Source organism: Hirundo rustica, chromosome 2 (genome assembly GCF_015227805.2).
Source record: "Hirundo rustica isolate bHirRus1 chromosome 2, bHirRus1.pri.v3, whole genome shotgun sequence".
NCBI lineage: Eukaryota > Metazoa > Chordata > Aves > Passeriformes > Hirundinidae > Hirundo > Hirundo rustica.
Genome location: NC_053451.1, coordinates 105,052,251 through 105,066,864, shown reverse-complemented (window position 1 = coordinate 105,066,864; position 14,614 = coordinate 105,052,251). Strand labels below are relative to the sequence as shown.

Here is a 14,614-nt window from a genome sequence, read left to right as displayed (position 1 = left end):
GAATGTACATTTCAAAGGTGTACTATTGAACTGTTCGTGAACCACACCTGCACCTGTTTTGTGCACAGAGGTGTTACTTGAGAACTCCAGAACAAGTGATTTGTTTCCTTCTGATGTTAGTGCTGACTATTGGTTACTGAGGTCAGTGTCATTGTGAGTCTCACAAAATGTATGAGTTCATTTTTACTTCATGAGCAAAGTCTTCCATGCCTTCCAGTCTGAAGCACAGTGAGGCTCTGGGCTCCCTGCTGCTCCTGGATCACACCCTGGACAGCTGTATCCCAGCAGCAAGTCCCCTTGTTTAGCAGCAGTTGTGCCTGGGATTGTCTCTTTCCATCAGATTCAACTACATTTTGACCAAATAAAAATTGCTTCTGTCCTCATAGCAGCTTGGCCTGTATCTTGGTGGTGCAGAGGAGCATCCAATAGGATGGAGTTTAACAAGTCCAAGTGCTGAGTCCTGCACTTTGGCCACAATAACCCCCTGCAGCGTTACAGGCTGGGGATGGTGTGGCTGGACAGTGCCCAGGAGGAAAGGGACCTGGGGGTGCTGGTGACAGCAGCTGGACATGAGCCAGCAGTGTGCCCAGGTGGCCAAGAGGGCCAGTGGCATCCTGGCCTGGATCAGGAATGGTGTGGCCAGCAGGAGCAGGGAGGTCATTCTGCCCCTGTACTCGGCACTGGTGAGGCCACACCTTGAGTGCTGTGTCCAGTTCTGGCCCCTCAGTTTAGGAAGGACGTTGAGATGCTTGAGTGTGTCCAGAGGAGGGAATGAGGCTGGTGAGGGGCTTGGAGCAGAAACCCTGTGAGGAATGACTGAGGGAGCTGGGGTTGTTCAGCCTGGAGAAAAGGAGACTCGGAGGTGACCTTATCACTCTCTACAACTTCCTGAAGACACCTGTAGACAGCTGGGGGTTGGTCTCTTTCTCCAGGCAGCGACTGACAGAACGAGAGACACAGGCTGCACCAAGGGAAATATAGGTTGGATATGAGGAAAAAGTTTTTTACAAAAAGGGTAATAAAGCATTGGAATGGTCTACCTGGGGAGGTGGTGGATTCACCATCTCTGGATGTTTTTAAGAGAAGACTGGATGCGGCACTCGATGCCATGGTTTAGTTGAGGTATTAGGGCTGGGTTGGACTTGATGATGTTGGAATCTCTTCCAACCTAATAATTCTGTGATTCTGAATTCTGTGATCCTCTGGGGAATACTCTAATCCTGGGGAAGGTTTGAGATCAAGGTTCTTTTTTTCTCAGTTACTGCTCTAACTTTCATGCTAGTGTGTAAAGTGTAGGATGAATTTTGGAATGGAAATGGCCCTGGTTGCTACATTTGTACTGGGCTTGATGCTATCACATGCTTCAGGGCTACCCCTCAAGGAAGGCAGATAGTACTCACACACTGCTCTGCTTCAGCTCATGGTGGCCAAAGTTTCAGCAGTTTTATAGATATGATCAGAAAATTGGAAGAGATGGGGCTAGACATATCTTCAGGCTACATTTCCTGCACTGTTCAGGATAACTTTTGGCTTTGTAACTGGGGAGGAAAGAATTCCTGCATGTTGTCAGTATGATGCATATACATCCTTTACAGGGCATGACAGGAAAATATCAGGCCAGAAATATTTTGAAAGATGTCAATCAAATGCACAATTTCCTCAGTGCTATCAAAGCATCCAAGAAATACTTTATCTTGAATGCTTCATAGCAGGAAGAGATGCAGGAGGCAAAAAAATTGAAGTTTTTTTAAGTTATTCATGGGTTAATTTATTCTTAAAACAGATTTACATTTTCTTAGGGTACCCAGCCTGAACAGTGTGCAAGACATCATTTAAATAGATCTCTGTTAGTTTTCAAAAAATTTAAACTGCTGTTCCTGAGATAAAAGATCTTATTTATAAACACAGCTTCCCACATTAAAAATGGAAATGCCAGGCCAATACGTCATATTAAATTAAGCAGCAGTAATGCTCAGACCTGGCCAATCCATCTAATTTGAAGCCAATGAAGAATTATTTTAATTCCAAGTTCATTTAGATTGTATCTAAACCAGAAATGTTTATTTTTTAAAGGGTATGAAGCATATTACACTACTGCTGAACTCATTACTTGGAGGAAGGACTAAAACTTTTAGTCATTAGGCAACAGCTCATTTCTTTCTGGCATTTTAGCAGTTTTTCGGGGTTCAAATTCAAGGCAGCGATCACATTTGCATTTCTGTTGGCAGCAGATAGTCAGAGAAGTTATCCCACATCATTATTGAGTGTTTTTATTATTTTTCATATGCAGGAGACTTCCCTGGTTTAAAAATCATCTGATGATGCTCAGACTGGGATGGACCTGTTTTATTATTATTTGAGTAGTAGTAGTAACTGTGGTAGTATTGTAAAAATGGAAAGCAACTTGGTTTTCCCCACCTTAAATTAGAGCACAAACACTTGCACACCCTCTCTGTGTCGGCAGGGCACGTAGAAGGAACGCTGGCACCACAGCACCTGCCAGAGCTGAAGGAAATTCAGCACAGAGGCACATTCTCTTTGACTTTATTCCCCCCAGACAAACCTTTGTTCTGGTACTTCCAATGTTTTATAAATGTCTCCTTCTCTGTCCCCAGGAAACATCTGTGTGAGGCACATCTGCCTCCTGATCTCTGGCAAAGACTGTGACAAGGGGAATCATCTTGGCATCCAGCAAGTGCCACCTCATTTGTCACCATGCTGCCCGTGCTGCCCCCACAGTTCTGTCTCACTTTCTCTGACCCTCGGCTTTGTTTAACTTCATAAAAAAAGGGATTTGTCTTCACGGCTCCTGCAATTCTCTTCATTTTTGAGGTTTATTTTTGAGGTTGGGCTATCTGTTCTATGTAGAAGGAAGGGCTTAAGGAGAAAGGCAGCAATGTATGACTTTATAAAATACTTTCTTTAGCTTTTTCAGTTTGTTTGACTGGTGATTCCTGATCTTTCAGTCTCTTGTGATTTATCCTCATTAAATGCTTAAAAGACTTCCATACAGGCCTCCTTCCTTTCTAAACATTGCATCTCTGTGCACTAAATGAAGGCAGAAAAGAAGAGCTTCCCAAGGTACAGTGCGAGGAAAGTGTGCAAGTGCAAACCCAGACAGGGGAAAGGATTAATTCAAGCCTGAAAGGTCTCTGTAAGCTGGGAAGGTGTGCTGGGAAGGTGGTTAGCACAGATAAGAGTGGGAGACCCAGGGAGACAAAGCCTGAACTTAGGGGTTTTCAGAGGACTTGTGAAAAAATGCCAGACAAAATAGTAAATAGGGATTCAACTGAACAATGCAGTATCTGTTAGAGAGGTGTTATAGGGCTGCTGAGATCAGGGAAGCTGCAGAGGAGCTGAGGAGGAATGGAGGCAGTCACAGCAGTGCCTGAAAAGAGTGGGAGGTGCTGAGACCACAAGAAGAGTTGGGCTGTGAGTTCAGGCCCCTGATCTACCAGCAAGCAGTGGAACAAGGATTAATTTCATCAAAACTTGAAAACTCCTGTTGTTTTCTACCCCTTCAAATTGAGTCCACTGTTTACACCTGAATCCACTGATGGGCATGATTTTCTTAAAGACAGTAATGAAAAACTGATTTTAAAAATCCAAATTCTGTCTCACAAACATTTCCAAAAAATAGAAGATTTTAAAAAATTAGCATGATGAGCTAAAAATCTTGCTGTTTATACTCAGATTGAAGAAAGACTGGAAGTTTCATTCTCATGCTATTTTTGCATTTTACTTAGAAGCCCTTAGGGTCTCAAACAGAAGCTGTGTGTAAGAGAAAATGAAAAATGCATCCGAATATATCTGTTATAAAAACAACAGGAATGCAGAAAAAAAAGGTACCTCTGGCTAAGAGAATCTGAAAAAATTGAGGAGGAAGGCTACAGGGAGCTCTTTGAAATGCTTGGTAGTGGTGTTCTCTGGAGTCCTGGGAGAGGGAGCACTATGTTTCTCTGGAAGGAAACAAAGAGAATTGTAAATATCATGAACAGACTTAAATATACTGTCCAGAGAGTTGTACATCCATTTTAAGGTTTTTAACTGTCCACAAAACGTAATTTTAAAAAGAGAGTGAGACAAAGAAAATTAAAATCCTTAACTGGAAAACACTTAGTTTCAACTTTAAGTCTATTCCATTATTTCTCCTAATTATAATTATAATATTATTATTTCCATTATTTCTCCCAATCTCCACAAAATATGTCCCTACATATTTTGCCTATGTTTTATCTCCTAACATTAAAAAAGAAGGTCTAGTAAGTTGCACAGGGTTTTTGTTCCAGTTTAGAATACGATCCAGGACTCAGCATCTTCAGGTTCTCTCCAGTACAGATCTTCCCCCCGCTACAGCAAAATTTTTGGGGTGACATCTACAATCACGATTGTCACACCAAGCGTGACTTAGAGCTAACACATCTTGCTCCAACAGCATGACCCAAGAAATCCCTACTCACCCTTCTAAGGCACCTAGTGGTAGTCTCCTAGTTTTCCAAAGCAAGCTCATTTACCTGGAGCTTTGCTATTGCATGCGTTGACAAATGTCACCATCTTGGGTGCACTTAACTAAAAGCCCACCTACATATTTGACAGGTGCCCCCAGCACAGGCTCCTGAAGAGCCTGGCTTACTTGGCATACTCACACGATGTCTCAGCAGCACTGGCAGCCTTCCATCCACTTGGAGGAAGAGTAGGGCTCAGAGGCAATGGATACTTTTATTTTGCTGCAAATGCACTGTCTCGGAAACCAGGTGATACAAATTATTTATCCTGGCCCTGAAAAGAATTGAAACCTACATTTGGAGTATCTAATTTGCTACTGGTATAGATATGCTTCTGTGGTGGAAAAGAAACCCCACTCCTTCCTCCTCAGGTAAAAATACTTCAGGATGGAAGCTATGCTGCAGAGGACCAGGAAAACAGAGAGGTCTGCTCTTATGTGCTTAGAACCATGAAAGCATGAAGGAGGCAAGTTCTGGCCTTCAGTCCCACCTGGGAGAGGCACCTGGGCCTGGGAGACAGGAGCATGTTTCCTGTTGCGGTGGTGGTCCTGAGCCCATCTGCACCTACTGGTATGAGACAGTTCTCAGGACGATGCCCACATTGGAAAGTCACTCTCACAATTTCCAGCAGCAACCGTCTCTTAGTTTTCCCTTTGGGCTGGTTTAAGTATTTCCTTGCTTGGTAAGATGGGTGTTGTGGATGCCACTAAGCAGGAAGCAAACACATCCCCGGCTGGGCTGGCACAGCATCACTGACTCCTGGTCTGGAGTACTGGAAGTTGAGGTTTTCCAGCACTGAGTATCACAGTGCTGGAGCCTTTCTTGCAACTGCTTCAAATCTGAATTCAGCAGCCATTAAGTCGTCATGAGTACATAGTAAACATAAACTTACACTCTTTTATTGCCTCAAGTTCTTCAAAAATATTGTCATGAAACGCAGTATGATGGAGTTGCATTTGCCTAGTGGTTTAACAACAATAAAAAAGATAATCAGGGTATCTGTTATATATCTGCACTGCTATAATTTGCTTAGTGGTACATCCCCTTATTGTTTGCTCAGCTTCTATAAGAGTTTAATTTCAAATTGACATTTGGTCTTTTGTCTTTTTGTGGCAAAGGAACCAGGATAGTATTTAATTACAAATTTTCTGTTTAATCTATCATTTTAAAAATAAACCAGAGTTGAGTTCTGCAGTACTTTTAAAATAAAATAATGGTTTCACAAAATCATGTTAGTTTGAAGAAAACATTCATATTGTCATGTTAGTGTTTGCTCAGTGACATAATTAGGTTCCCAAAAACATCTATAATTTATTATCTCTGGCAAGAGAGAAGAAAGATCCCCTCCAATTACATGTCTGATAGAGTAATGTTGTTAACATTTCTGTTTCTCTCTCCAGGGGCTTAGGGGTTTTTTTGGGTTTTTTTTTTGTAGGGGATAGGGAGGAATAAAATATTCATAAAGTGGGTGAGGAAATGATTTTACATTTGCAATAATGTGTCCTTAGATTTGTCACTTCCTTAAATAAATTTCTTACAAAAAACCCAAAAAGTTTCCTTAGATGCAGATGGCATTTTTCACATTTACTGTTTCAAGGGTCCCGTCTTAATGCTTTCTGGAAGCCTATTGCTCTGTTAGTAACAGATTTTCTCACCCTTCCAAGGTATCTGACAGATAGCTGATAGCCACTGATAAGCTAACATACATATATGCTAGACAGGTGTTTGCATGTGATTGAATTACCTTTATCTGCATTTAAACTCTCTTTTGGCACCCTAAAAGTACACAAGGAGAAAACAATCAACAGCTACCGAACCTGAGATAGGAAACGTTACAATGGATTCTCAGTCCAAGCATCTTCCTGAGCTGGCAGCTGATTTTGCTTGTCTAGGTTGATAAATATGGAAATTCACCTGCCTGATTTCAGGCGACTTGAAAGGTGCCTGTGTCTTCCACGCTTTACAGTCTCAGCCGAGTTTTTCACTTGGTGGTAGCTACTCAGATGACTTGGGGGCATGAGAAAACATATTGTCAATGACAAAATTCTGTTGCTGAAAATCTTAAAAGATTCTCAGAAAAAATGAGATTTGGCAATTTCCCTCAGCAACCCAAGACCCTTAAAACCACAGGTTTCATGTTTTCTACAGTCCTGGTGATCCCCACCCAGGGCTTCTCTTACCTATTCCTGTCTGCTTCTAACGCAGACCACTTCTGGAAAATATTGCTTCTCACCACGAAAAAAGTCTGTTTCTAGAAAATTCTTAGGTCTTGCTGGCTTGCTAAAAGTACTGAGACTTCCAGACCAACAAACAAAATGCTTTTTTAAAACACTGATGTGAAAGAGGGCGTAATTTGGAACATCAGAGCCTGCCCTGTCAGAGCCACCCTTCTTGTTCTTTACCAGAGGTCTTTGTCTCCCTTCAGCTTTCCCACTGTACGTGTCCAGTGATCCACAGTTTTAAATACACTTCCGAGGAAGATTTAAGAGTCTTGTAATTTTATTACTGTCTATTGTTGGTCAACTGCACCAGTTATTCACAGTGTAAATGCATCAGAGAGGCTTTAAGAACACTTGTATATTTTGTGCTTCAGTTTTTTAATTTAAATTTTACTTGCCTTTGTGCCTTTTTCCCCATCACTTTCTCTGCTGTCACTTGCCAGTGTGTAAAGCTGCTTCGATCACTCTGTAGTGTATTTATCTGTTGCAGTGATAAAAGAATACGCTCTCATCCTTTCAAACTGTCATCTGCTTAAAAGAAATGTCAACAGTGCCAAAATCCATGATGCTCATCACATTCACTCTTCAGAGGTACAATTAAATGGCTAGATTAACACCCACGTGGGTCAATTTTTTCATGCATTACAGCTAAATGAAGTTGAATGTTGCAAATGGAAAATGCCTCTCACCAAGCACTTAACATAATCTCTTTCTGTTACCTTAGACACCTGGAGAGAGCACGCATCTTGCATTATCTCACTGAAATACATGCTGAAGGTCCAGGGAAATGTCAGCCACAAGAGCCACTGTATGGGTTTTCCTACCAGTGCTCAGAGGGAATTCTCAGCACAGCTGTTCTGGGGAGACCTGGGGAAGAATGGAGGTGGATTTCAGAAGTCCAGAGAGAAACACCTCAAGGTGCTGTTCTGAATCCAGAACAGGCCTCCTAAGCCCTAATGCTCTTTCAGTGAGTGACTCATGTAAAACCCCAGAGGAGGTTGCTCCTTGACAAAATCCATGGTTCCATGTGTCCCCTCTGGCAGAAGAACAGCTGTCTCCGTAGGCTTCATTTGGGAATGGCAGGAAATCATTTTGTGGGGATGGCAGGATGTTCCAGCTGCTGCAGATTAGACAAGTCACCTTCAGCACACTTGGTATGCCAACCTGAACGGCCAGTAAAAAGAAAGTGGATGATGAAGCACAGCTAATTTGCAAAGCACTTAACCTGTATGCAATTATCATTCATAGTGCCTCTAGCAGATCAGCTCTGCCACTCTCTGCTCTCACAAAACAGCAGACCCATGCTGGGAATCAGCATATCTTCCTGCAACTGGATTAAAAATATAGGATGCTGTGTAATTTCCCACAAACCTGGTTATTTAATTGGTGCTGCCAGCAAAGGCAGTACTCCTCATTTCCTGAAGAAGTTAGGGAAGCACAAAACAAACAAACAAAAAAGAGCATTTCCTTTCTTGGCAAAGGTGATTTGTGAAAATATTAAGTGTGAATGGGTAGAACTGTTTTTTTTTCTTGTCATTTTTGTTCACAGCAGGAATCAAATGTCATTAACTACAGATAGAACATACTTCTTATTGCACAGCCAAGATTATTAATAGATCAGAAACTGCAAGGGTTCAGAAAGTTGTAATGATTTGACTTTTTATAAATCTGTTCACTGAAGTGGCTGCTTTAAGGAAGAACAAGTAGACTACCTGAACCATAAATCAGTGTGGTTTATTTATTGTTTGAATTAAAGCAAATAATATAGTAATTAGGTAGTAGTTCTTTTTCTGCTTTACAGGGTGGTTGAAGATTGTGCCCTCTGGCCTTTCTGTTGCGCTTCTGGTTTCTCAAATTTTCTGGTTTTCAGCTTAAGTGCTTTCTCTGTATACTAAAAATATGTAAGTGCAAGACATTTGTCTGAGCTCAAAGTCTCCAATATGGGGATTTTCTGAATTATGAACAGACCTGGAAATGAGCTTCAGGTCTGAATTATGTGTTTACCAGCAGAAGAAGTTTATGAGAATTATCCATTCCGTTTTTATTGCCCATCTGAACTACCTACAGGCCTTTCTTCTTTCCTGCCCATCAACAGCCATTCTGGGAGAGCCAAGTAAATTATAGGTGCAGTTTGTGTTCTGCTGCAGTAGAGAACACCACCCTCATAAATGCTGAGAAACACCAGGAGCTGTATTAACTAACTCCTTTGCAGGGGCTCGGTCTCAAACTGAGCACCTGCAGTGCAGGTGATACCCATTTCCATGTTTCCTGAAGAAAGGGAATGTATTTCCAGAGTCTGCTGTCACATGGACCTTGACGGAACTGCAGCTCTGAGGACTGTTATCTGAGGTTTCATCCACCTGCAATAAGTCTCATCCCCTCCATTAAAATGGGAAAACTGCAGGGGAAATATCACAAAGGTCTTGGCCAAGTCTTTATGAGACAGGTGCATCCTGCCCCACAGCTGAGATCTCCTCATCCCATATGTGGAGGCAATGGGTAGTGCAGAGCCATCTGTGCAGGAGGTCTGGAGGCCTGGCCAGGTGTAGACAGGTCTGACAAACATCACAGATTTAACCAACATCCCTCAGCGCTTCAATTCACACAGGCTCCTTGTGCTTGGGGGCTGGCCTCTATTTTACATTTTTCCTATCTCGAATTTTGTTGCTCCAATCATTTCTTACAATGGCCTCGGACCTGACACAAGGAAAATTGTTTTCTAAACCGTGATAAAGTGATGCTCCTGAGGGAAACATGGTGATATTGCTCCTCCCTCTGTCAAAACAGTGTCTGGGCATAAGGTATATACTTTACACCAAAAATAAAAACTGCTGCAGGTGGAATCCCCAGAAATATCATTTATACCAGGGAGGATAGCCTGCAGCTGTTCAGGGTCCTTGTATGAATCCTGTATGAATTTATTTGTTTTTGTTCCTCATTGTAGTGATGAGACACAAATATTTAAGCCTTGCAAGATGGAGGGCCTGGGTATCATCGTCAAACAGGCAAGGGAAGAAGTGGTACCTGCGCCAGGAAATCACACTTGGGCTGAGCCTGGAAATCCCACCTCAACTACTGAACACAGAGAAGAATTTGGCAGCAGATTCTCAGGGTTTCACCAGAGGTTTTGCTGCTTGAGCCACGTGTAACTATATTTGGCTCTGTGATAATAAAACTTCTATTCTCTCATGTATGCTTGAATGTTCATGTATTTATTTTCTTTCATAAGCTCCTTTGGCTGGCACATGACACCAAGGAAAAGAGGGAGGATTATTCATTCCCAGAGCCCAGAAGGGGAACTGAAGTCACTGAATGGGTGCTTTTGTGAGAGGGTGCACTGAGCTCAAGGTCAGCTCATAAACATCAGTCCCTTATCAGAGAATGGGACCCCTGTCTGCTTCAATGTCAGAAGTGTAAAAGGTTTTTATCCCCCTGTTTTTAAAGCCCTGCTATGTACCATTTGGTTTTATTTCTGTCATGTAGCTTATGAATTTTGGAGACTTTGAACAGAAGAAAATTTTCTCTTCTGCCGGTTTTGTATCAGTGCTGTGTGCCTGGCTAGACTGCTTCTGTTTGAGATTGAGGATGAGCCCACACGGGCTTCAGCACAGCCCCCTCTGTTGCCTGCAGCTGTCTATCTTGTACCACCAAACTGGAAAAGGGTCTGTGTCTATAGATTTTCTTCTGTGCTTTTCAAGTCATCTTCTGGAGCACTAAGTATAGTGAAAACACCTCTTTGCTTGGTAAAAAGGACTGATCTCTTGGTGACTCACATTTTTGTGTGTAGAGATGGAAACTGGAGATTTAATCTCTAGTCTAGGAGATGAGTATCTAGAAAAAAAAGAAATAAACTAAACAAACAAAAACCTGGACTGTAGCAGATCTCTAGCAGAATAGCAGATACTGTTACTGCAAACTCTCAAAAAACGTGTCAGGCTGGCTGAGATTGCTTCGCATCCTCTCCTAGCTGGGTGATCAGCTCTGACCCCTGATCACCACAGTGGTATTTCTTCTGGTGCTGACTTCGGTAGTTACAAACCCAGCACCACTTTGAGGGTGTTAACTAAGTGCCAGGGTCAGAAAGGGAATTATTACAGGACTTGCATGGCAAAAGAGGTCTACCTCATGAGCCTCCCTCACGACGAAGGCTTCACAAATTGAACTGACATTAAAGGAAGGTGTAAGCACAAGCAGGAGTGAAACAAAAGTATTTGGCAGGAGAAGACATACTGGGCAGACCAAAAGTTAGCTATAAATGAGGAGCAACAGTCACCTGGAATAATGTATCAGAAAAAAAATTAAAAAGTCAAAATCAATAGGCAGCAATGAGACAATCAGCTGATACCAGTAAAGACCACATAGGACTGAGAGAGTGATGGCTAGTGAGTATCTCTTCAGTGATTTTATCCAAAGATTGTTATTCTTTACTCTTGGCCTACTTTCTGTCACTTTTCAGTCAAATATGAAGAATAAAATACGTATTTTTCTTTATTTATCTTTTGTCCATGATTCCAGGAAACCTCCCAACAGCTTTCAGTTTTGATGGGTGTAGAATGGAGGAAACATTTCCAAGGTGTTCTGAACATGCTCTGTTCAGACTTGCCCTGAACTCTGCCTTCAGTCTGCCATTATCTGCCTGGTGCAGTATCTCCCTGCCTGTGTTAACATTCAGATTTTATCACAGTACCACCATATAAAAATGCCATAAACATTTACACTAATTTTAGAGTCCAGAAAGGGCAGTGGTAATTTGCCACTGAAATAATGTTTGCAAAGCATTCATGAAAAATGACAGGCATGGAAACAAGAATAATTGGAGCTAATGGAGACAAAATCCCACAGTTATAAAGATATATGGCACTTTAGAAAATTGATTTAGTACCTCTAGTAGAAAGCAAAAGGGAGAGCACATGATATCCAGTCATTGACAATCTACTTATCACGAGTCTTCCTGATTGAATTGGTATCAGTACAAATCAGCAAAGTAATGTAACTGATACCAGCAGTGTTCTACTGATACAAAGTCAGTGTGAGATAAGAATCTGCGAGAAGATATGGATTTGAGTTAACTTGCCCCATGATTCTTGGTGACATATAAAATATTACCAAGGAATTTTTAAACATACACATGGCTTAAAGCAAAGTCAGATGTGTAGCATTTTGCACTTGTATCAGGACCTTATAAACCAGAAAAGTTGCTATACTGTTTTCTGTAAGACACAGAGTCACACCGCCTAGGTTATCAGTTTATTTTCCTTTGGAAAGTCTTTTACTCAGCATTCACTAAGAATCACTTGAGGTTTCGTTTTAAGAGCAAAGTCCTTGCACTTGATTTCCCAGGGAAAAGCTGGATTTCTTTACATGAAATAGAAACTTTGAAAATATTTAATGCGGACATAGGTGTTTAGGTATCTAATTAAGGCATAAAACAGAATATAGTCTGATAAATTACCTAATACATGTCCAGTTGATATTATATGCTGAACTCACTCTGCTCTCTGCTCTCCAGATTTTGCCAGTGGGAGCAGAACACATTGTGGCATTTTTGCAAAATTTCTAACAGTAGATGCCTAAAAGTAAATGGAGTTGTTTTGTTTCACATACTTGGATATCATGACTGTTTACTTTTTAACCAGTTTTTCTTAGTCTGGGTGTTGCTAAATATTACGTAATACATAATTTGATATTTAACCTGTGATCATTGACTTAATTTATGTAACATATGGCTAAATTAGACAACTATTTCCCAAGCAATGCTTCCCATATGGCGCAATGGCCAGGAGGTTGATAATTCAAACATTTTTTCATTACATTGAGGCATTCCCTCTGTCAGAACAGTTCTCCAGCCTTTTGCTGAAATTCCCTGAGGAGTAAGAAGAGGATTTATTGGCTAATAATAATGGATATCATGACTGGTATCCCTTGAGCATTCAAAATTTGACACACACAACAAATTTCCTCCACTCAGAAAAAGAAGAGTGTTTTGCCTAAGCACATCCACTTTGTAATTGTGTGAATTTGGGGCATGCCCTTGTCATTTTTTGAGTGGGAGCAGAGAATGCTATTGAGCTTGAAGTTCAACAAGAAAATTTTTCATGTGCATATCACTTCTCCCATGGAATTTTCAAAAGATTGTGCTAGCCTTTGGTGATTTACAGCAGGATTGTTTGAGTCTTTTTTCAAATATCTCTCAGAAGACGTTTTTCTATGTTCTTCTTGCAAGAGAAATACATCTTAAATTAAATATGCCTTACAGGGAGATTTGTATCTGTAATGATTTGTCTTCCACTTTCAGTGAGAGTCAAAACCAGTGGAAGAAAATTGGGAAGAAAGCAGTGAAAAGCCACTAAGTTTGCTCTGCAGCTTTAGGAGAAAAAAGATTATTCAAGGAAAATGTATATGAATCCACTAAACACGCACGACTCATACATTTTAAGGCAAGACTGAGAAATAACTGCTGTTAAGAAGTCAAGCTTTCAAATAAAACAAACTCCAGAGAGTATACTGTTCCTAAGATGCAATCTTTAAGGCTTTCAAAATCTTCAGCTAAATATTATGCCACTTACTTGAAATTACAGTGTTAACTTCCATGAACAAGCAGCATCAGGAAAATATGCAAGAAGATAAAATAAAAATAAAATTAAATAAATAAAATTGTCTGGAGACAATAACTGCAATGACATCAAAATATCTTTTTTTCAAATTTGGGAGGGGATTTTTGCCTCTGAGAAATTTTCTTATTTCCACAAAAGTAGAAGCTGACTAGTAATAGCATCAGAGTATTCTATTGTCCTGATTCATCCCACTTTAACACACATGTGTCATGCCACACTTTGAACTGAACCACCTGCTCCTCATCCAGCCAGGCACACATCTGTTTGGATTGTTTATGGTCAGTGGATGGGGGCCTACAGTTTGGTAAACAGAAACTTCTCTTCAGTGTTTAAAACAAGACTTTTTCACCAGAAAACTATACATCATAGTGCTGAAATTGTGGAGCAGTGATGACAGAATCATTTAAGTTGGAAAAGACCTCTGAGACCCTCTGCTGTAGTGCATTCCATTGGGCTTGGTGGTCTCCAAGTTTTTTCTGGGACCTGCAGGGCATTTGTACGCTGGACTGCCTCAGCCTTGGATCTGCAAACGATTATCTTGTCTTCTGGCCTACGGCACACTTCTGGGAAAGGCACAGAACTGTCACAAGCATTACAAAGTAGGGATCTCTTATTCTCAGTAAGAATGTCATCTTTCCATCAGTCTCTTGACATGAACTGAGGGCTCATTAAATGGTTGAGAGACTGACCTTTCAATACTACACTTAGCAGTGTTCATGGCGGTCATACAAACACGTGCTAAGTTGTGCCCCTAGCTGATGTGCAAGCACACACTAAGCCAGTTTGCATGGTCAAAAGAGAGAAACACATCTCAGATGAAGGGCAGTAGGCCAAGAACAGAATACTAGTGATTTTCATGACTTCTCTCTGTATTAGCTAGCAGCATGAGCCTGCCTAGTAACCTGAAGTTATGGCCCATCTTTGCCCTTGATTTTTGATTGCCTTTTAGAGATGCTCACAGACCTGGCCAGCACCTAGCACAGGGTGTGGGAACATACATTCATGCAGCACATGGATGTACCTGTGGAATTTGTATGCACAGTGTATCTATTATATTTATTCTGTATGTTTTATTTGGGTATACATATATATACACAAATATATATATAAAATGTGTGGATTCAGGTGCCCCCTCTGTAACTTGAAGATGGTGCTCTGTCTTGAATCCTGCCCACTCTGTCTATCTTTGTAGAGCCATTCAAATGGGAAAAACAACAGTATCCAAGGAAAATAGAATTTGTATGTCCAGAGTAGATGGGGGTCTGTACAGACTGGA

The 14,614-nt window shown here is 41.1% G+C and overlaps 1 protein-coding gene across 3 annotated transcripts in view; it reads left to right on the top strand.

Annotated features, from left to right (window-relative positions):
- LOC120749537 (uncharacterized) overlaps positions 1-14,614 on the top strand; it is a 325,325-nt gene that overhangs the window by 241,258 nt on the left and 69,453 nt on the right. The window contains exon 6 of one of the 3 annotated variants that reach the window (XR_009208605.1): positions 9,669-9,822. The exons of the other annotated variants lie outside the window; for them this stretch is intronic. The gene's annotated coding sequence lies outside the window, so the exon portion shown is untranslated. Of the gene's footprint in view, positions 1-9,668; positions 9,823-14,614 lie in introns of those variants that run through there. 3 annotated transcript variants of the gene reach the window in all.